Source organism: Natator depressus, chromosome 2 (assembly GCF_965152275.1).
Source record: "Natator depressus isolate rNatDep1 chromosome 2, rNatDep2.hap1, whole genome shotgun sequence".
In the NCBI taxonomy this organism is placed as follows: domain Eukaryota; kingdom Metazoa; phylum Chordata; order Testudines; family Cheloniidae; genus Natator; species Natator depressus.
The window spans coordinates 70,982,710-71,002,985 of NC_134235.1; positions in this window are offsets into that span (position 1 = coordinate 70,982,710).

Genomic DNA, 20,276 nt, shown 5'->3' on the forward strand with positions numbered 1-20,276 from the left:
GCAGTCAGCTTCAGGACACGTAAGGTGCCCCTTGCCCCTTTTCCCCACACACAGGCACATTTTAGCCAGACTGGGGAGTAACACTATGCAGATGAACTTTTGAACTCTGGGGCTGGACTTTTTGGACTTTGGGTGATTCGTGGATTGCTGGACTCAAGAGACGTTTGGGTGCTGGGACTCAAGAACCCGAGGGAAAGGGGCATGCCCCAATTTGCTTGGGGTGGTTTTTTTGCTCATGGGTTGTGTTATGAATCCTGTTGGTGGTGTTTCCCCAACATAATGCCACATTGTTTCTCTCTGTTATTAAAAGGCTTTTTGCTACACTCAGACTATGTGCTTGCGAGAGGGGAAGTATTGCCTCTTGGAGGTGCCCAGCGGGGGTGGTATATATTTGTCCCAGGTCACTGGGTGGGGGCTCGAGCCGGTTTGCATTGTGTTATTGGAATGGATCCCCTAGATATTGAACCCGGCCCTTGTTGCTGCCAACTCTGATGGGCAGAAGGGTTACATTCTTGGGGGCTCGTCCGGGATGCCTGGGTCAGTACCCCTCGCAAGCACCTGTTGAGTGATCCACTACATTGGAAAACAATTTATATTTTTTTTGTTTGTGCTTATATTTTGAGGAAATTACTGTTGTATAATGGCTAATTTGTCAGGTTTGTTGGGCCCTGGCTCAGCTGCTTCTAGCTCAGAGGCTGCAGCCTCGGCTGATGATTGGACAAAAGCTCTGGGGCAAACATTGGAAAAGGTTGTGCTGTCCCATGCTGCGTCAAACTCTTGTCGTAAGTTAAGATTATTTGCTGGGGAGGAGGAGTTTGAACCCTGGATAGAGCATACCACTGAAATGCTGCAAGAGTGGGCCGTACCAGATGCAGAAAAGCGAAGATGCCTCATAGAGAGCCTTGGCGGCCCAGCATTAGATGTGATTCGCACCCTGAAGCTCACTGACCCTGGGGTCAGTGTGAAGGACTGCCTAGAGGCCCTTGAACACAACTTTGGGAGCGTAGAGGACCCTGAAGACAGCTACTGTAAGTTCCTTAATTCCCGACAACAAAAGGGCGAGAAGGCTTCAGCCTACATACAGAGACTGGAGAGACTGCTTCAGAGAGCTGTCATGAGGGGAGCAGTGACTGCTGAGCAGATGGATCAGACCAGACTGGCTCAAATTGTAAGAGGAACTCAGTATCAGAACCCGATTCTACTTCATCTCCAGCTAAGAGAACGACGGGAACATCCCCCAAGTTACTCCCAGCTGATAAAAGAGGTCAGAGAGGAGGAGGAAAGGCAGGCTGCAAGTGAGTTTTGGGAAGCCCAAACATCGGATCCAGCCAGCAGAACACCACTGCAAGCGGCCAGTGTACTGATGGTGAGCACCAGAGAGGAACTTGCCCAACAAATGCAGGTCCTGACGGAACGGATAGCTGAGCTGCAAAGTAGCATTGACCAAGTTAAGACTTCCAGGAATAAGAAGCCTCAAACGGTGGCAATTGAGAAGCCCGCACTTAGAGCCACCATCCAACCCAGGCGAAGGGGGAAATGTCAATTCTTCTGCTACCAATGTGGTCAGGATGGACACAGTGCTGCCAAGTGCCGTAATGAAGAAAACCCCTCCTTAGTGTATGGAAAGCTGAGGATCAGTTGGGAGAGATCCGGTAGCTGCCAGAGGGTCTGGGGACTGGGACCCCCCAGGTCTACAGGATTTGAAGATTCCCCCAGAAAAGACTGTCCAGCTGGGATCCCCGCAGGACTGATAGGGCCTCGAGCAGAGGTCACGGTGAGGATTGAAGGGGTGGAGTGTAAAGCAGTGCTTGACACTGGATCTCAAGTGACTATTATATTTCAGTCATTCTACCAGCAGATGCTTAGGCACCTGCCTATACAGCCACTGACTGGCCTTGGCCTGTGTGGCCTCAGCATGGATGAATACCCCTACCAAGGGTATGTCATAGTGCACCTGGAATTCCCAGAGGAGGTTGCTGGGGTAAGAGAAGAGGTAGACACAGCTGCCCTAATATGCCCTGACCCTAAAGGGACCTCTGATATGTCTGTGCTGATAGGGACCAACTCCAGTCTCTTCAAGGTACTCGCGGATTACTGCAGAAGGCGGGCTGGGGACCAGTACCTGAATACCCTGATGATCCATACGCTTTGTGCTGAAGCCTATAGGAAAATTGAGAGTGCTAAAAGGGAGACATCTGAGCTACCGCTTGGGGCACTGAAGTACGCGGGCATGACCCCCTTAGTAGTGCCTGCAAGGACGGAGCAAGAAGTGCTTGTCATGAGTACCTGTCTGAAAGGCAGTAAACGGACGTTAGCAATGATAGAGCAGCCGATGGGAGGAGAGCTCCCTGAAGGAGTGCTGGTCCCCAGTGGAGTCATAACTCTACCCGTTGAAGCCCAGGAAAGGGTGACTATACTGATTGCTAATGAAACGAGTCGTGATGTTGTTGTGAAGCAAGGACAAAAGATAGCAGACCTCTTTGAGCCTGAGTCGATTGTAAAACCCCAGTGTGAAACTCAAGTTCCCACAATAGACCCAGCAAAGTTTGACTTTGGAGATTCACCAGTGTCCGAGGACTGGAAAGATCGCCTGAGGAAGAAACTTTGTGAAAGATCCAAGGTGTTCTCACTGCATGAGTGGGATGTGGGATGTGCAAAAGGAGTAGAGCACAATATCAGACTCCATGACTCTTGACCTTTCAGGGAGAGATCTAGGAAGATTGCTCTCTCTGAGATGGAAGATGTGCGACATCATCTTCAGGAGCTGGCTGCGAATGGCATCATTACAGAGTCCCGCAGCCCATACGCCTCACCCATTGTGGTAGTCCATAAAAAGAATGGGAAAATTCGGATGTGTATTGACTACCGCACCCTAAACAGCCGTACTGTGGTCGACCAGTACACTATGCCTCGAGTGCAAGATGCCTTAGACTGTTTGCTGGGAAGCCAGTGGTTCTCTGTGTTGGATCTTCGAAGTGGATACTACCAGATCCCTCTGGGAGAAGAAGATAAGGAGAAGACAGCCTTCATCTGCCCATTAGAGTTTTATCAGTTCGAACGCATGCCCCAAGGGATTTCTGGAGCACCTGCCACCTTTCAACGTCTCATGGAGAAAGTTGTGGGAGACATGAATTTACTGCAAGTGTTAGTTTATTTGGATGACCTGATTGTGTTTGGAAGAACCTTAGAGGAGCATGAAGAAAGACTTCTTAAAGTGCTTGATAGGTTGGAGGATTATGGTCTGAAGCTTTCAATTGACAAATGCCAGTTCTGCAGAACCTCAGTGAAGTATGTGGGTCACATCGTGTCCCAAGAGGGTGTGAGTACTGATCCTGATAAAATAGAAGCACTCACTACATGGCCACGTCCAAGTAACTACAGAGAACTCAAGACCTTTCTCGGATTTAGTGGCTACTACCGCAGATTTGTGAAAAACTATGCTACGATTGTAAAGCCTCTGAACGATCTCACCAGGGGACATCAGTCCAGCAAGAACAAATCTAAGTCCAAGAATAAGGGGAGGTCTCCAAAGCCCCCTGTGCAGAGACACTATGGCCCATTTGAACCATTTGGGCCACGGTGGGATGAGAGATGTGAAAGGGCTTTTCGAGAAATCATTACTTGCCTAACTCATGCTCCAGTCCTAGTTTTTGCTGACCCAAGCAAACCCTTTATCCTGCATACTGATGCCAGTTTGGAGGGTCTGGGAGCAGTCCTGTACCAGGAAGTGGAAGGCAAACGTAAACCTGTAGCCTTTGCCAGCCGAGGATTGTCTGATAGTGAAACTCGCTATCCCACCCACAAGCTGGAATTTTTGGCCCTGAAATGGGCCATCACTGAGAAATTTCGAGACTACTTGTATGGTGCTCAGTTCCAGGTGTGGACAGACAACAATCCACTGACTTATGTGTTAACAAGTGCTAAGCTGGATGCTACAGGGCAGAGATGGGTGGCCGCCTTGGCTAGCTATGAGTTCAGCATTCAGTACCGATCAGGGAGAAGCAATGTAGATGCAGATGCATTGTCCAGGCGTCCACAGGCTCCAGAAGTTGCTGTGATACCCACAGATGGAGTGAGAGCTATTTGCAGTGTGAGTCGCCGAGAGCCAGAGGCCCGTGAGAGCCTTCAGGTATGTGTTGCAGAAGCTTTGGGCCTGCCCCCTGAATGCATGCCTTCTGCTTCAGTGAACTATATTGCATTGGACCAGTCTCCTTTGCCCATGCTCAATGCAGCTGACTGGCAAGAAGCCCAGCGGCAAGATATTGACATTCGTGATACACTACTTGCCAAAAGGGAGGGGCGAAGCCCAGCTGCGGTTGTCCCACCTAACCCGGAGGGTAAACTACTATTGAGAGAATGGACCAAACTAAAACTGATTCAGGGAGTGCTACACCGAATGACCACTGACCCTTTACAAAAACAACGAGCACAACTAGTGCTGCCAAAAAAGTACAGAGCCCTGGCCATGAGGGCTCTGCATGATGACTTTGGGCATTTAGGGATGGAGAGGACCCTGGAACTTATTCGTAGTAGGTTCTATTGGCCCCGAATGGCTGAAGATGTTCGCAGGAAATGTGAGACTTGTGCTCGATGTGTTCAAAGGAAAACTCTGCCCACGAGGGCTGCATATCTCAAGAACATCACCAGCAACAAACCTTTGGAATTGGCATGCATTGATTTCTTGTCTGTAGAGGTAGACAAGAGGAAGGTTGGGAACATTCTAGTAGTGACTGACCATTTTACACGGTATGCACAGGCATATCCCACACGTGATCAGAGGGCCACCACCGTCGCTCGAGTATTGTGGGACAAATATTTCTCAGTCTATGGATTCCCGGCTCGGATACACTCTGATCAGGGGCGGGATTTTGAGAGTCACCTTCTGAAGGAGGTGCTGAAGATAGCAGGAATCAAAAAGTCTAGGACAACGCCTTATCACCCCCAAGGTGATCCTCAGCCAGAGAGGTTCAACCGAACCCTATTAGATATGTTGGGAACTTTGCGACCAGAGCAGAAGGCAACCTGGAGCCAGCATGTCGCATTTCTGGTGCATGCCTACAATGCCACCAAGAACGATGCTACGGGAGTCACCCCATATCTCTTGATGTTTGGGCGAGAACCAAGATTACCCATAGACTTGTGCTTTGGTGTATCAGAGGATGGAGATAGCTATGAAACTCACCAGCAATATGTATCCCGACTAAGGGAAAAGCTGCGGGATGCTTATCGCTTAGCTACCGCTGCGGCTCGGAAGAACGCAGACCGCAACAAACATCGATATGATGCTAGAGTGCGTTCGCAGGAGCTCCAGCCGGGGGACAGAGTCCTGCTGCGAAATTTGGGTATTGCTGGCAAACACAAGATAGCTGACAGATGGAAGGCAATACCTTACCTGGTGATGGAAAAGCTGGGAGATCTGCCGGTCTACAAGATCAAACCTGAAGACGGCCCAGGGCAAATAAAGACGGTGCATAGAAACCTTTTGCTCCCTGTGGGGGAATTGGTAAGCATCCCTTATGAGACGGGCCACAACAGGGCAGCCGGGCAGAACAGAGGTGCTAGACCAAAGCCGCCATCCAACACAGACAGCGGGCCCCCTGCAGCTAACTTACCCCTATTCTGCACATCTGAGAGTGAGTCTGAGGAGGAAGACACAACCCTGGTGTATCCTGGGATGGAGACAAGATTTCAGACTCGATCAGCTGAACTAAACGAGAGTTTTCCCTCTTCCGCCCTAAACCCCATGGCGGAATTATTTAGGCCCCTTTCTGACACCCCGGTGCCGCTGATGAGACCCCCCTGTGATGAGACACACAGGTTATTGGACAATGGAGACACACAGGTAGAGGATGCCCTGGGCACCTTGGACCCTCCAGCGTTAGAACTAGGAGTGCAGGGGCCTACGCCAGTAGCCGAGGGACCCTCCAGGGAAGCCTCTCCATCCGTCACTCAAGAGGATGTTCCCCCTACCTCGGCAACAGAGAGTCTCAATAGACGAGACAGGGTGATAAGACCAGTGAAACGGTTGACTTATGATGCACCTGGGGTGACTAGTGAGGAGCCAATACATTTAGCACACAGGCTTGTGGAAGCTAAAGTGGGCTTCCTGAGGCCCTTTGGAGGAAACCAATGAGTTGGTATAAAGGGCGTGTGATTTGTCGGGACGACAAATTCTCGGCTGGGGGGAGGATGTAAGCAGTGTCAGGATGAGCTCCACCCTGACATCTGGTGGTGAGGTGTGGCAAGTTGTGGAAAAAAAAAAAACTTCAGGGGCTGATCTCATTTGCATAGGCACACCCACGCCGCCTAGACTGAGGCCATAGCTGCCCAAATGGTCACTTCGGCTGCTGTGGGATCCCCAGTGTCTCTGTTATTGGGGCAGGAAGAATAAATTGTTATTACCCTGATTATGGGAACTGTGCTTGGAACTGTACTTGGCCTTTTGCTATGATGGAGGGACTCACCATCAACTAAGTAGCACTCGCTAGGCAAGGGTCATGGGTTCCAAAACTGTGTGAATTGAGAGAGACTTGAGACAGGTATTAGTGTCTGGTGGTATGGGCCCCTTTGTGAGGGCCTGAAGCACCAATTGCACCTCTGTCTCTCTCCACTGTGGAATGTCAGAGCTAATTTTGGGTCTATTAAGAGTCTTGCTACAGGTACTATGCTGCATTCACTTTGGCCTTAAGGTGCACCAGCACTAAGGCCCCCACTACTATGAGCTGAAATCACTAAGAGCTGAAATCACTGAGCACTGTGTCAAGTAGTGGGGAGCCGGAAGATCTAGAGTGCAGCGGTGTGTTTGTGAGACGGCGAGATGAGCAGAACTGTTTGTGAGACGGCGAGCTGTGCGGAGTGGAGCCAGTCGTGGTGGAGCGGAGCTGTCTGTGAGACAGCGGTGTGTTCGTGAGATGGCGAGCTGTGCAGAGCGGAGCCATTCATGAGACAGCCAGCTGAGCAGAGCTGTTCTTGAGACAGCGAGCGGTGCAGAGCAGAGCCGGTCGTGGTGGAGTGGAGCTGTTCGTGAGACAGCGGTGTGTTCGTGAGACGGCGAGCTGAGCAGAGCTGTTTGTGAGACGGCGAGCGGTGCAGAGCGGAGCCAGTCGTGGTGGAGCAGAGCCGTTCGTGAGACAGCGTAGCAGAGCAGAGCCCTGTGGGGCAGTCAGCTTCAGGACACGTAAGGTGCCCCTTGCCCCTTTTCCCCACACACAGGCACATTTTAGCCAGACTGGGGAGTAACACTATGCAGATGAACTTTTGAACTCTGGGGCTGGACTTTTTGGACTTTGGGTGATTCGTGGATTGCTGGACTCAAGAGACGTTTGGGTGCTGGGACTCAAGAACCCGAGGGAAAGGGGCATGCCCCAATTTGCTTGGGGTGGTTTTTTTGCTCATGGGTTGTGTTATGAATCCTGTTGGTGGTGTTTCCCCAACATAATGCCACATTGTTTCTCTCTGTTATTAAAAGGCTTTTTGCTACACTCAGACTATGTGCTTGCGAGAGGGGAAGTATTGCCTCTTGGAGGTGCCCAGCGGGGGTGGTATATATTTGTCCCAGGTCACTGGGTGGGGGCTCGAGCCGGTTTGCATTGTGTTATTGGAATGGATCCCCTAGATATTGAACCCGGCCCTTGTTGCTGCCAACTCTGATGGGCAGAAGGGTTACATTCTGATCATGTACTTTATCAGGTACCCTGATGAGCAGGCCTTTGGAGGACAGTCAGAAGTGCTCTGGAAACTAAGATGATCAAACATAAGAACTTGACTAGGCAAGGAGAGTTGAATTCCCTACTGGCCAGGCATCATCCAGCGGTTCCCAAACTCGTTCCACCGCTTGTGCAGGGAAAGCCCCTGCCGGGCCAGGCCAGTTTGTTTACCTGCCGTGTCCGCAGGTTTGGCCGATCGCAGTTCCCAGTGGCCGCAGTTCGCTGCTCCAGGCCAATGGGAGCTGCTGGAAGCGGTGGCCAGTACTTCCCTCAGTCCGCGCCACTTCCAGCTGCTCCCATTGGCCTGGAGCAGCGAACCACGGCCATTGGGAGCCGCAATCAGCCGAACCTGTGGACGCAGCAGGTAAACAAACCGGCCCAACAGGGGCTTTCCTTGCACAAGCAGCGGAACACGTTTGGGAACCAAAGGATTCCCATTCTACTGCTCAGATTTATGGAGACTGAACAAGTTAGAAAACTGAGGTATGCTGGGGAATATTACCATAACATGAACAATATTCAAAAAGACTCACTTCAAATGGTTACTGAAGAACCTCAGTGAGGGAATTAGTCATGGACAGCAGACTGATGTAGAGGGAGAGACTCTGAGATTTGTCATAAGCAACTGGGTTTGACAGAACTTTAGGTAAGTCAGGTGCATATAGGCCTTTTCTATTTAAACCTTTCTCTGATTGTCATGTTTCTATGGATAAATAAATAAATAAATAAATACTTGCTTTTGCAGAAGCTGAGTCACTGCATTTACGAAATGGTCCCAGCTTGAAAACAAGAGTGTCTTGCAGGGCCACACCCAGCTGCATCTGGTAAGGAATCACTGTTAGCAAACAGGGGTGCTGTAGCCCAGGGACCCAGTCTAAGTGGGAGAAGTGCAGATTCCACCATGAGAGGTGTGAAGGTGTAATGCCTGCCCCGTGAAAGAAATGGGACTGGAATCAAAGGTCCAGCTAATTCCGTAACCATGACACATGGCATGGTTTTTATAGGTCAGTATTCTGATTAGAGAGGGGCCTGAGTAACAAAAGTTAATATCCACATTGCAAAACACCCTCTCTTCCCCCCGCTCACCCCCGGATTGTTTGGATTTGGGGTTTTGGTGGGGCCCATTTTAGAGATAAGGACAACTAGAAAATTTGGGACCAGATCGTAGATTGGGTTCCAACCCTTCCCTCCTAACTTTGAGGGTGTTTGAAGTGGATGGTTTGCTTCAGGTCCATCTCTAACTTTGATACTGTAATCAAATGAAAGTTTAAAAAGCAATGGACACAGATATGGCATATTCATTTTAATGAAACATGAAGAAGAAACATCAAGTTTGAAACAATCATTCCTGAAAACATGTTTGTTTTTCAGCCAGCCCTGAACTTTTTTCAGTCTCCTAAGATATTTCACTGCAGCACACATTCTGGAAGTAAAAAAAAAAATACAGATGTCTATAATTGTTTACCGTTTATGAAAAACTCTCTGTGTACATTACAGGGAAAAAATCAGTTCTATGTTAATCATTTCTAGTTTGATTATTAGATTCAACTTTACAATAAACTGTTCCTCATTTACTATATTTTTCTATTATCATGAATTCTGAATGAATCTTTCCCGAAATTTAAAGAATTCATTCATGTGTAAGCCATAGTAACCGTCTGAAAAGTATACAGAACACCTACCTTTCCACTATGTACTTTCTTCTAGACTGAAAAGAGTGCACTCTGAAGTTTGTTTACTTATATAACTGACATACAGGTCACATAACAGGAGATGATTATTTACCTTATAATATGAGTAAAGAATTTTTAAAGCTCCTTTATGTACTGATAATTCCAACCCAGATAAATCATATTCTCTTTGATGTGCCAATTCACATCTCCTAATGGCAGCAGGGAAATTAATGTCTATGAATTAGAAACAATTACTATTTTGCCCCTGTGTGAATATTACATCTTCAGGTTAGAATTAAATTTTCCATAATTGAATATCAGTTTAATATAACCATTTCCTTCACTCTGTCTGTTCTTTCCACTCAGCCAGAATGTTTTAATCATAGACAGATTACAAAATGATTACTCATTTAAAAATCTTTGTACATCAAAGTTTGTAGTATTTTTTCCCAACTGATAACATCTGTTGTTATAATTTCACTTACATAAGTAAATATCAGCCCCCTGAGAAGATCAGTAATGAAATCCTGGCTCCACTGGAGTCAGGGCAAAACTCCTATTGATTTCAATTTGGCCAGGATTTACCCCAGATTTCTACTCTGAAAAGACATATTTGACTTTAAATATAAAACAGGGGACTAAAGCTATGGAAGGGGGAGACACCTCTGAACACACATGTCATCGTCACAAATGAGCTACAAGAAGTTACGCTAGCGGAGGATCTGGCGCCTTGTTTGAGAGAGGAAATTAAGATGGGGAAAGTGAGCCATGTGGTATTGGCAAAAACAAAGGATGGAGGGACCATTGCTCCTTCAACATTTTAGGGAAGTGGTGATGAAGAAAGCAGTGTGGTGTAGAGTCTTTGCCCTCCCTGACTTTTCCTCAAGGTCATAATCTGACCTGAACTTATAGTTAGGGAGGAAATATTTTGCCATCATGATTTTCCAAGCTACACAAATGTTTCAAAAAAAAATTTTTTTTCAACCAACCAAAGTACATTACTAAATAGAAATCACATGCAGAGCTCTTCTTAGGCAAACTCACTGTGAGACACTACAGTGCCCTAAACTACCTTACATTTACGTAACAGTTTTCATCCCCGAGGAACCTAAAGTGCTTTAAAAGCTTCCTCCACAATCCCACTCTTTCTAAATAAGTTACTATCAACATAGGTATATGCATATATAAAAGAGTTCATCCACTCACCACTGAAATGCAAACACATCTGGGATGAAACAATGAAGTTATTAAACAGAACCCAATAACACAATGCTATCGATTAGAAGAGGAAGCAAATATATAATTGAAATTTATTTTAGACAGGCATAATATGACTCAAAAGAGAAATTTCTCCAGGGCAGTAGGGCCAGCCTTCCTGCAATTTTGAAAACTGCTATGCGACTTTAATAACCATATGTGCCCGCAAGGAGCGGGGGGAAGATACCAGCGAAAGGAGGACACTCAGGCCTAAGAATAGTAAACTATGCTTTATTGAAGGAAGGAAGGAAGGAAGGAAGGAAGAACTTACCCTCCAATTTGCGCGGGGAGCCCCTAGGACGCGCGGAGGCTGCAGGGGACTCTGGCTGTTCGGGACAGCTGACCAGGCAGGACTCCGCCGGGCGGGAGTCCTCTGCGGCGTTATATTCTCCACGCTTATCTAGGGGTTACATGGGGTCAAACTGGTTACATTCTTATATGTATGATTTATGCTTATTACATAAACTAACTTGTTTACAGGCAAAAATATGCTGAGCTATGCTACAATACCTTTTGGCAGGGTCTGTAGGACATATTTCATTGAAATTGTCTGCATCCGCCACTTACATCCAGTCATGTACTCAGTCCACCACTTAGCTCCTCGCCAATCTTCCCCAACGTTGCCCCTACACCATAGCAGCTAGAATCTCTCTTTTGCATAATGTCTGTTAGATAATACTTCCAGCAGAGCCAGACATGTCCTAACACTATACTGGGGAATTTGGTTACATACTGATTCCACAATTTTCTTTTCCAAACAAATGCTTGTTTCTTCAATTAAATTCACATGTGGAACCATATCAAAAACTTTGATTCCCACCTAGCTGATTTAGGAAAAAATCATCTCAGTGTAACTTTGTGAAGACAAAGTTTACACCAGTGATTGCTGTAGTCCAATCCCCTTTTCTAACTGGTCTTGTAATTACATTTTTAAAAAATATATCAGAGAAGATTTCTCCAGGAATATTTTTAAATAAACCCTTGTTACCTAAAAATTGCTCAGTGTTGTTCTGTACAAACCGCTTATATAGTTGTCTATTATTTGCACAAGTATTATATATGACATTTAACAGTTTTACATTGGTATATGCTTCCATTTTAAAATGAAGTAGCAGTTCACGGGTTTCATTTTTACAGCACACTTGTAACTAATGTATATTAGAATTTCTGGAACAAAAGACTGGCCCAAGGAAGGTCAATTAATATAGAATGTACTATGCAGCAGAATATCTTATCTCACTTCGCAGACATATGGTGATGAGGTTCAACAGTAGAACAACAAACGCCGTAGGAGCATTTAGCATGAGATTTAACAGCATGTGGTTATGGACTGACGAATGATGCACCCAAACAACAACTCCTGTGTGAGGCAAAGGAGCAGCTCAAGCAAACAGAGATGAATGTTGAGATTACTCACAAGAGCTTCATTTAGTATCACAAGTCATAAATCAGATATCTTTTGATTTTCAGTCAAAAAAGTTATCAGCAAAATTGAAATTTTCCTGTGGAAAATGTCTGTTCTACAGAAACTGCATTTTCTATCGAAAAACATTTGATATAAAATTCCTGACCATCTCTAATGAATGCCTAAATACACAAAATAGAAACAAAGTACTGCATTTCTTATACTTATTGAAAAAAACCTAATACATTAATGTGAGAAAAAAATGTCTCATCAAAAGTAGGAAGTGAGATGGGTGATTTTAAATCTGATCAGTAGGATACTCAGGCCTAGCCTACACTAGAAAAGTTGGATATAACTATACCGGCAACCCTCCTAGTGCAGACATAGTGAAGTTTCCATAATGTAGACACCTTCATAACGTAGACAATAAGCTGTTTTATTCTGGCAAAAAAGTGCTTTCCCCATTATAACTTTTATACCCACCCCCCCAACAAAATAAACTACTCCAGCAAAAGTACTTTTTGGTGGTACAGAAATGTCATTAAAAAAAATCTCACCCCCTAACTAGTATTACTGTATCTTCAAACGTTTCTAGCATAGACCTGACCTCAGATTAAGTTCTTAAGGTGATGACCATCTTTTTGTTATGATTATCAAGTGCCTAGTACAATGAATATCTGCTCCCTGACTCGGACTTCTACCTATTACCACAAAAATACCCACCTTTGCTGTTCCTTCCTCGGGCAGGGTGTAGTAAGACCTCAGGGCCTCAAGCAGGGAGTCTCAAAGGGCCAGGTTCACCCCATCACACTCCTGCAACATGCTCATGAAATTAAGCTTTAGAGATCTGTTCCTCACAGAAATAATTTTTCCTCCACAGTCACTGAATCCCTTCATCAATTGTTTGACATTTGAATCAACTTCGGAATGTCAACAAGGTTATAATTCAAAGGCTTCAAATCTTGTTTTGGCTTATTTCATTGGTGCTGTCAGAATTTCTGAATACACTAACAAACTGAATACACTAACAAACTGTGCAAGGACCAGGGCTCTGTTTTTCAGCAAATTAGAAAGTGAAGTGCAAAAGGCATGAGCCTAGACATTAAAATATTTATTAAAATTACAAAGACTGACAGCTGAATTCATTACAAAATGGCATTTAAATGCTAACAAACACTGGTTTTGTATGCAGGAAAATGTATTCGCTTCAACCAAATAAACTTTCCAGTTTTATGATTGAGCAATGAGACTTCTCAGTTATAAAGCTACAGAATGCAAAAGGGCAGGGAGCCAAGCACAAATAGTACATTCCTAATTTAACATGTAAAATATTCATATTTAATATTTCAAACCTCAAAACTTTAAAAATGTGTCAGAAAGAATGATGCTTAATTCACTGTAGCCCAAGGGCAGAAGTACCTTCTGTGCCATCTGATTTTAGCATCCCATTTATTCTGCAGTTATACAAGAGGCTAGGAATCATGACAATGCTTTCATCACAGAAGAAGAATAGCAAAGGAATCACAATAAACATTTGGAATTAAAACTATGGACTAGACTATCTCCTTCAAGAAGATTAGTGAGAAATAATACGTTTTTATCTTTCTTTTCAGCTCCCTCTGCCACTTGTTCTGTCCTTCTCCATCTCTTATGACAACTACACAATCCTCTCACCAGACCCTGAGAATCTCAGGTTTCTCACCACATTCTCTCAGTCCTTCATATACAATATTTTTAAAATGTGACATTTCATCCCCAATCCTATTTCTAGAACACCAGTGACAACACCCTTGGTGACATCTCACCTAGATTACTGCAACCTCTTCCTCTGCTACTAGGGTGACCAGATAGCAAGTGTGAAAGCATGGGGATGGGGGGAGGGTATAATAGATGCCTATATAAGATTAAGCCCTGAATATCTGTACTGCCCCTGTAAAATCGAGACATCTCACCTCAGAATCCCATACCCAATTTTCTGCTGCTAAAGTGATTGCTGCCTCTTGCCACTCTAATCAAGCAACCACCCTCTTTGAAACCCTTCATTGGCTTCCCATTGCGTAAGGTTCACGCATCTATACCATCTGTTCAAGGTGTTGCACAGCTCCCCTCTTGCTTACATGCTAGAGCTCACATTTTTTCCTACACCCTCTGCTTTTCTCCAAATTCTCTCCTGCTCGTCACCTTTATATCCTTTGCTCATTAAGTCCCTTGGCATGTGCCACTTGCAACAGTTTTCATCTCGTACACCAAAAACCTCCTCTTCTCCTCCAACCCCTCTTCAAAACACAGTTCTTCTCTCACCATTTCAAAAGTGATCTGTGAAAGATTCCTCCCCCATTTTGATTTATTATATTACCTGTCAAAAACATGTTAAAGGAATATTATCAAAGTAGTAAAGCCATGCCTTTGAAAATTGGGAAATCCCAGAATTAAAGTTTCTGTGCAACCTTAATTCTTCCCCCTTGTGCATAGGCATCACAATATAGATTTTTAATGATACTCTATAAAAAAAAATAAACAGGGCCCCTGCCTTAACCAGCACTGTGTTTTTTATTTGTTTTTGTTTGATTTGATTTGGGGTTTGGTTTCGGGGTTTTTTGGGTTTGGGGATTTTTTTAAACCTACCAAAAATGCCACCTGAGGCAATAGACAAAGCATGGAACATTTTAGCGTGAATACTTACAATTATGGCAAAGTCTTTAGCAATTAGAACAAAGGCCTATCATGGGGAGTGTTAGGCATCACTACCACTATCCCTTATAATGTGTCCAAACAGTTTAGTCTATGTCTGTAGAGTAGATTGTAAGCTTCATGGGGGGAGGGATCCTGTCTCCTTTTGTTTGTACAATGCAATCACACTGTCAGCACTCAGTCAATTAATCATAATACGTGATTGAGAACTTAGTGATAGAACAAAAGGCAGCATTGCTTCCCTTCTAAGGTGCCTGTGATGTTAATGAAGTATTTGCATCAGGATTCAGCAGAGAACACTGTCAAGGGCTGCACAGGAGAAAAGGAAATAGAGCTCAAGTTGTTTTCTCCTTTATATAAAAAAGGAGAAGGATCAGAAGGGGCAGAGACAGTTCTGCAGAGAACATGGCAGCAGCTGACTTACAATAAGAGCAACTTCTCTCCCCCCTCCTGCTATGATTATATAGCAGGGGTATGGTGAGCATTTTCCTGTCCCCTTTCACTATGATTATATGGCAGGTGCAGCCTTCCAACTTCCTGCTTTGATTATACTTGAGGAATGGCAGCAACTATAGAAACCATTGTTTTGCTGGTTTTGTTAGCCTGAAGTTATTAAGCTATTTGTTTAACATCATTTTTTGTGCATCTTGCAGTAGTAAGTAACTGAAGTTGCATTTACTTTAAAAGTTTACTACAAAGTTAACATTATTTTCTAGGTTTTTTTAAAACGAGAATGAGAATAAGGGTCACATAACTATCATACAAACACCATCCTAGTTAGGATTACCTGATGCCTGGTTTTCGACTGAAGTCCGGTCAAAAAGGGTGCCTGGCAGTGTCCGGTCAGATGTATCAACCTGACACCAAAAGTCTGTTAGCGCAGGGCGGGAGGAGGTGCCAGGTCATTAACCTGCACTCGTCCCTGTTCAGTCAGGGCCACCTCCTACCTGCAGGCAGGCTACAGCAGCTCCTGACCCAGTCTGAGAGCAGAGAGAGCTCAGCTGTGGGTGGGGGCCAGAGGTGGAGATGATCCAGCGAGCAACAGGGGGAGGAAGGGAGAGGACTGAGTGATCAAGGCGGGGCCTTGAGGAGAAGGAGGCAGGGCCTTGGAGGTCCAGTTGCCAGCAATTAGAAAGGTGGCAACCCTAATCCGAGTGCACTAGTTGCATTTGTTGGATTATTCAGATATCTGTAGCTGAGCAGGGAAAATGACCTTTAAAAAATAATAATTCTGCTTTTAGTATTGAAAACTAATTCTGATGGAGGTGTGTGAGTCCTTTGCTTCTGCAGGAGGCCCAGGGTTTCCTTTTCTTTGTCTAACTACTCTGTTTTCTTTTTGGCTACTGCCTATTACATTATTTTCTCTCTTTCCTTTACTGACAGAATATCATTCAAAAACAGTTGAAAGGGAAGACGTCCGAATGACCTGATTCAAAGACAGTGATGTCAGTGGAAAGACTCCCATTAACTTCAATAGGCTTTGAATCATCTCTCAAATGTTATGGTTTATGTTTATAAAAGGGTTGGTTCCTGCCCTATTTCTGGCTCTACTGAATGTCCATGACAATATCCCTAAATGGAAAAAAATGTGTAAAAAATTGCTGGTAAAAAAGTTTGCACAAAATTATGAGAAGATCACAGAAAGTTTGAACTTTATTGGAGTGAAATCATGGGTATTTAATTAGATCAATATTCAGTAGATTTTAGCTTTGGCAATTGTTTTCGGTGCATAATTACATCAGCCTTCCAAGATCTGGACTTTCTTCCAATAAGCTTCTGGGTGGACCTCAAGCTGTTGTTTTTAATTTATGCAGTTCTAAATTGTTTGGTACCTGGCTATTTGAGAGATTAGGACTCTCCCTGTGAGTTAAATCCATAAGTAAGAGGCACTTGAGAGGGAGCTGCTGACAGGGTGTTCTGAGGCCCCTTGGTTTTCAGAATCCAGGTCCTCACCTTATTGCACCAGAGACCAGATTTATTAAAGCTTCCAAGCAGGCTCCAAAGATCATCTTTGTTCTGTCTTCTTTGTTCTTTCTTCTGTCTTATTGGAATCGGAAAAGTTTCAAAAAAGGGCAACAAAAATTATTAGGGGTATGGAACAGCTTCCATATGAGGAGCAATTAATAAGACTGGGACTTTTCAGCTTGGAAAAGAGACAACTAATGGAGGGGTATATGATAGAGGTCTATAAAATCATGACTGGTGTGGAGAAAGTAAATAAGGAAGTGTTATGTACTCCTTCTCATAACACAAGAACTAGGGGTCACCAAATAAAATTAAGAGGCAGCAAGTTTAAAACAAACAAAAGCTAGTATTTTTTTCACACAATGCACAGTCAACCTGTGCTACTCCTTGCCAGAGGATGTTGTGAAGGACAAGACTATAACAGGGTTCAAAAAAGAACTAGATAACTTCATGGAGGATAGGTCCATCAATGGCTATTAGCCAGGATGGGCAGGGATGGTGTCCCTAGCCTCTATTTGCCAGAAGTTGGGAATGGGTGACAGAGGATGGATCACTTAATGATTGCCTGTTCTGTTCATTCCCTCTGGGGCACCTGGCATTGGCCACTGTTGAAAGACAGGATACCGGGCTGGATGGACTTTTGGTCTGACCCAGAGTATAGCCATTCTTATGTTCTCAGTCTGTTGAGGGAGGTGGGGGCTGACCTGGATATATTTATGAACAGTTTTATTTTATTTTTTTTAAAACAGCATGTTTTTTGAGATGGGCCCCCAGAGTACTGGGCAGGCACCTACAGTTGCATTTTAGAAATTTGAATAAATAAATAATTTGTGACATTTTCCTAAATTGAAACCCAGACATTTCACACAGCTCTGTCATTAACCACAGGTTAATCATGTTAATCAAATTAATCTACAGGTGAGAAAAGAGTTTTTACAGAACTTTTTTTTAACACTTTCCCCTTATGAATAATCAATTTTTTGTCATCTGTGGAAAAATGAAATATTTTCCTCAAACCTTTTAGAGATTACAGAGTTATCTAACCTAATAAAGCCCACAGTCACCCTTCTAGTATAATAATAAACATTCCACTTCCAATTGCTTGTATCATGGACTCTGTGATAATCCTGAACGATTTCAAATAAGTATTTCTTAAGCAAAATCTCTTCCTCCCCTAGAAAGTAATTTCCATCTATGTGTTAAATCCATTAATTTAAATGCTTTGTGCTAATATGCAGCTACTTACAGCAGTAGCACCCATAGCATCCTCTCATCACCATTAGTCAGTTGATCACCTATCCTTTTCACCTTTAAAACTGCAGTTATGGTAATTCAGTCTTCACCAGATAAATGGCTGATAATCAGAGCCTTGGGAAGCTAGTGTCAGATTTTTAGAGACCTGCAGCTATATCCAATCTAATGTACTCAGCAATGGCTGAGTACATTAGTTATACTGCTGGAAATATTTCAAACTGACTCATGTTACTGCATTGAGGGGAAGAAAGTAAAACTGAATATAAAGACATAGCTCTTTCTTTTTGCCACCAAAGTACCCTACAAAAGAGTTTCTGAAATTATGAAGAACATAACGTTTGATTAGATATTACTTAACTTGCTATAAAAGAGGAGACAAGCATGATTTGCCTCAAATAACCACTTGGTCATTCAGCATTATCTTTCGGGTCTTCTTACCCGTTTCTTCAAGATTTTTAGTGCTGGTATAATTCTGTAATTAGATAAGTGGATTTTATTGCATTTATAATCCTAAAAGCATTTAATTTTGATTAAAAATTGATTCAGCAAGTACTGTATAAGCCAGAAAGAAAATAAACACATTCACTCCTTTTTCTATGCCTGTGGCTTCCACTGTTGCCAATGGAAGTATGTGTGTGTAAAGACAGTGGGTAGAATATAGCTCTATATTCCTTAATAGTGTTTACTGGGGAGGCATGGGGGGATGTGGATGTTTGTGCTGATTTGTGTCTTAACATGTTGGACAGAATACTTTATGTTAACTTGAACAGTAAATATGATAAGTAAATATTTGAACTGCCATTATCATACTAGAGAAAATGAGATATCATTATGTTTTGCATAGACAGAGCCTCCACCAGTAGATGGTGCTCTATCTTCATTTTATCTTCAGTGTTCAGTTTTTTCTTGTATGTTACATTGTTGATCTGATGTGCGGGGTTAGCAGGAAGTTCAGTCCTGCCTGTATGTACTGGAGTTGATACTTGCAGTGCCCCCAAAAATCTCTATTATTCTGTAAGTGAATATTACAACTGGTGGCAGCAGCTCCAAGATGGCAAAAAGCACTTTTGCCTGAGAAGAAATTTACTGGCCATGCAGACAGTGAGATTATCCAATGCGCCAATAGGTTCTGTGCCCAGGGGCCCTGGCCAATTGGGGGGGCCTGTAAAAATGGGTACTCCCCCCCAGCAGAAATCCACCACAGGGCAGCAGAAGCGCTGGGCAGGGCAGGGTGGCAGAGCTCCCGACCCTGGTCCCCGGCAGAACTGCCAGGTGGCATGGGGGAAGCTCCCAGTCTCCAATCCCAGGCCCTGCAGAAATGCCGGGTGGGGCAGAGCATGGCTGGGGAAGCCCGGTCCCTGACCCTGGTCCCTGGCAGAAGTGCCGGGTGTGGCAGGCCAGGAGAAGCCCCAGCATCCTGATCCTCGTCCCCTACAGAATTGCGCGTGGTGGCGGGGGAAGTCTCAGTGCCCAGACCCTGCTGTGGCCTCAGGACTGGGGGAGGTCTCACTCCCCGCTGCGGCCTCAGAAACAATATGGCAATGGCTGCCTCTGTGAGTCATCAAAGTATATATGGACATGTGATATGCTCATGTGACCCTGGACTTCATCTTGGGCCAGTAATCTTCCATGCAGTTGGACTGTGGGCTTTGTTTGGGACAGTAAAATTACATGTATATGGCAAAGGATATAAAAGGACCCCTGAGAGATCTCCATTTTGTCTACATTTCCTGCTTCATTTCTTTGGACTGGATTTCTAACAAGGACTGACGACTTCCAATTTGTTTGGGTAATCCAGAGAGGCATTTGCCTGGATGGTGAGCCAAGGACTGGGACACCTAAGGAGACTGCATTTTTGGCTTTTTGTTAGCCAGTGTGGTGAGACAGACGTTTAGTTTGGTTACTGATCTGGTATAATCTAATAGTAGAATAACTACCAGTTTGGGGTGAGTGTGCCCTATTTGTCAGCAGTCTGTCCTAAATTTGGCATCCTCAGGAGTGACCCACTGAGGCACAGTGACAAGAGGCATAACACCTAGTAATGATTTTGGATGGTGATGCCAAAGCATTTTACCAGCAGCTTCCCACTGTGAATCGTGGGTCTTATAGACCATTATGCAAACACTTACATGATCGCTATGGGGGGAGATTGGCCTTTTTGAAATACCAGAGGGAATGCCAAGCCAGGCATAGGCAGGAAGGGGAATTCCTGCATGGTTATTTGTGTACATTAAGGAGATTGTTTGATAGGGCTCTCCCTGCACCACTCTGTCTGAGAGATGCCTCAACTGAAGCAGAACCCACTGTGCCGAATCTGGAATTGGC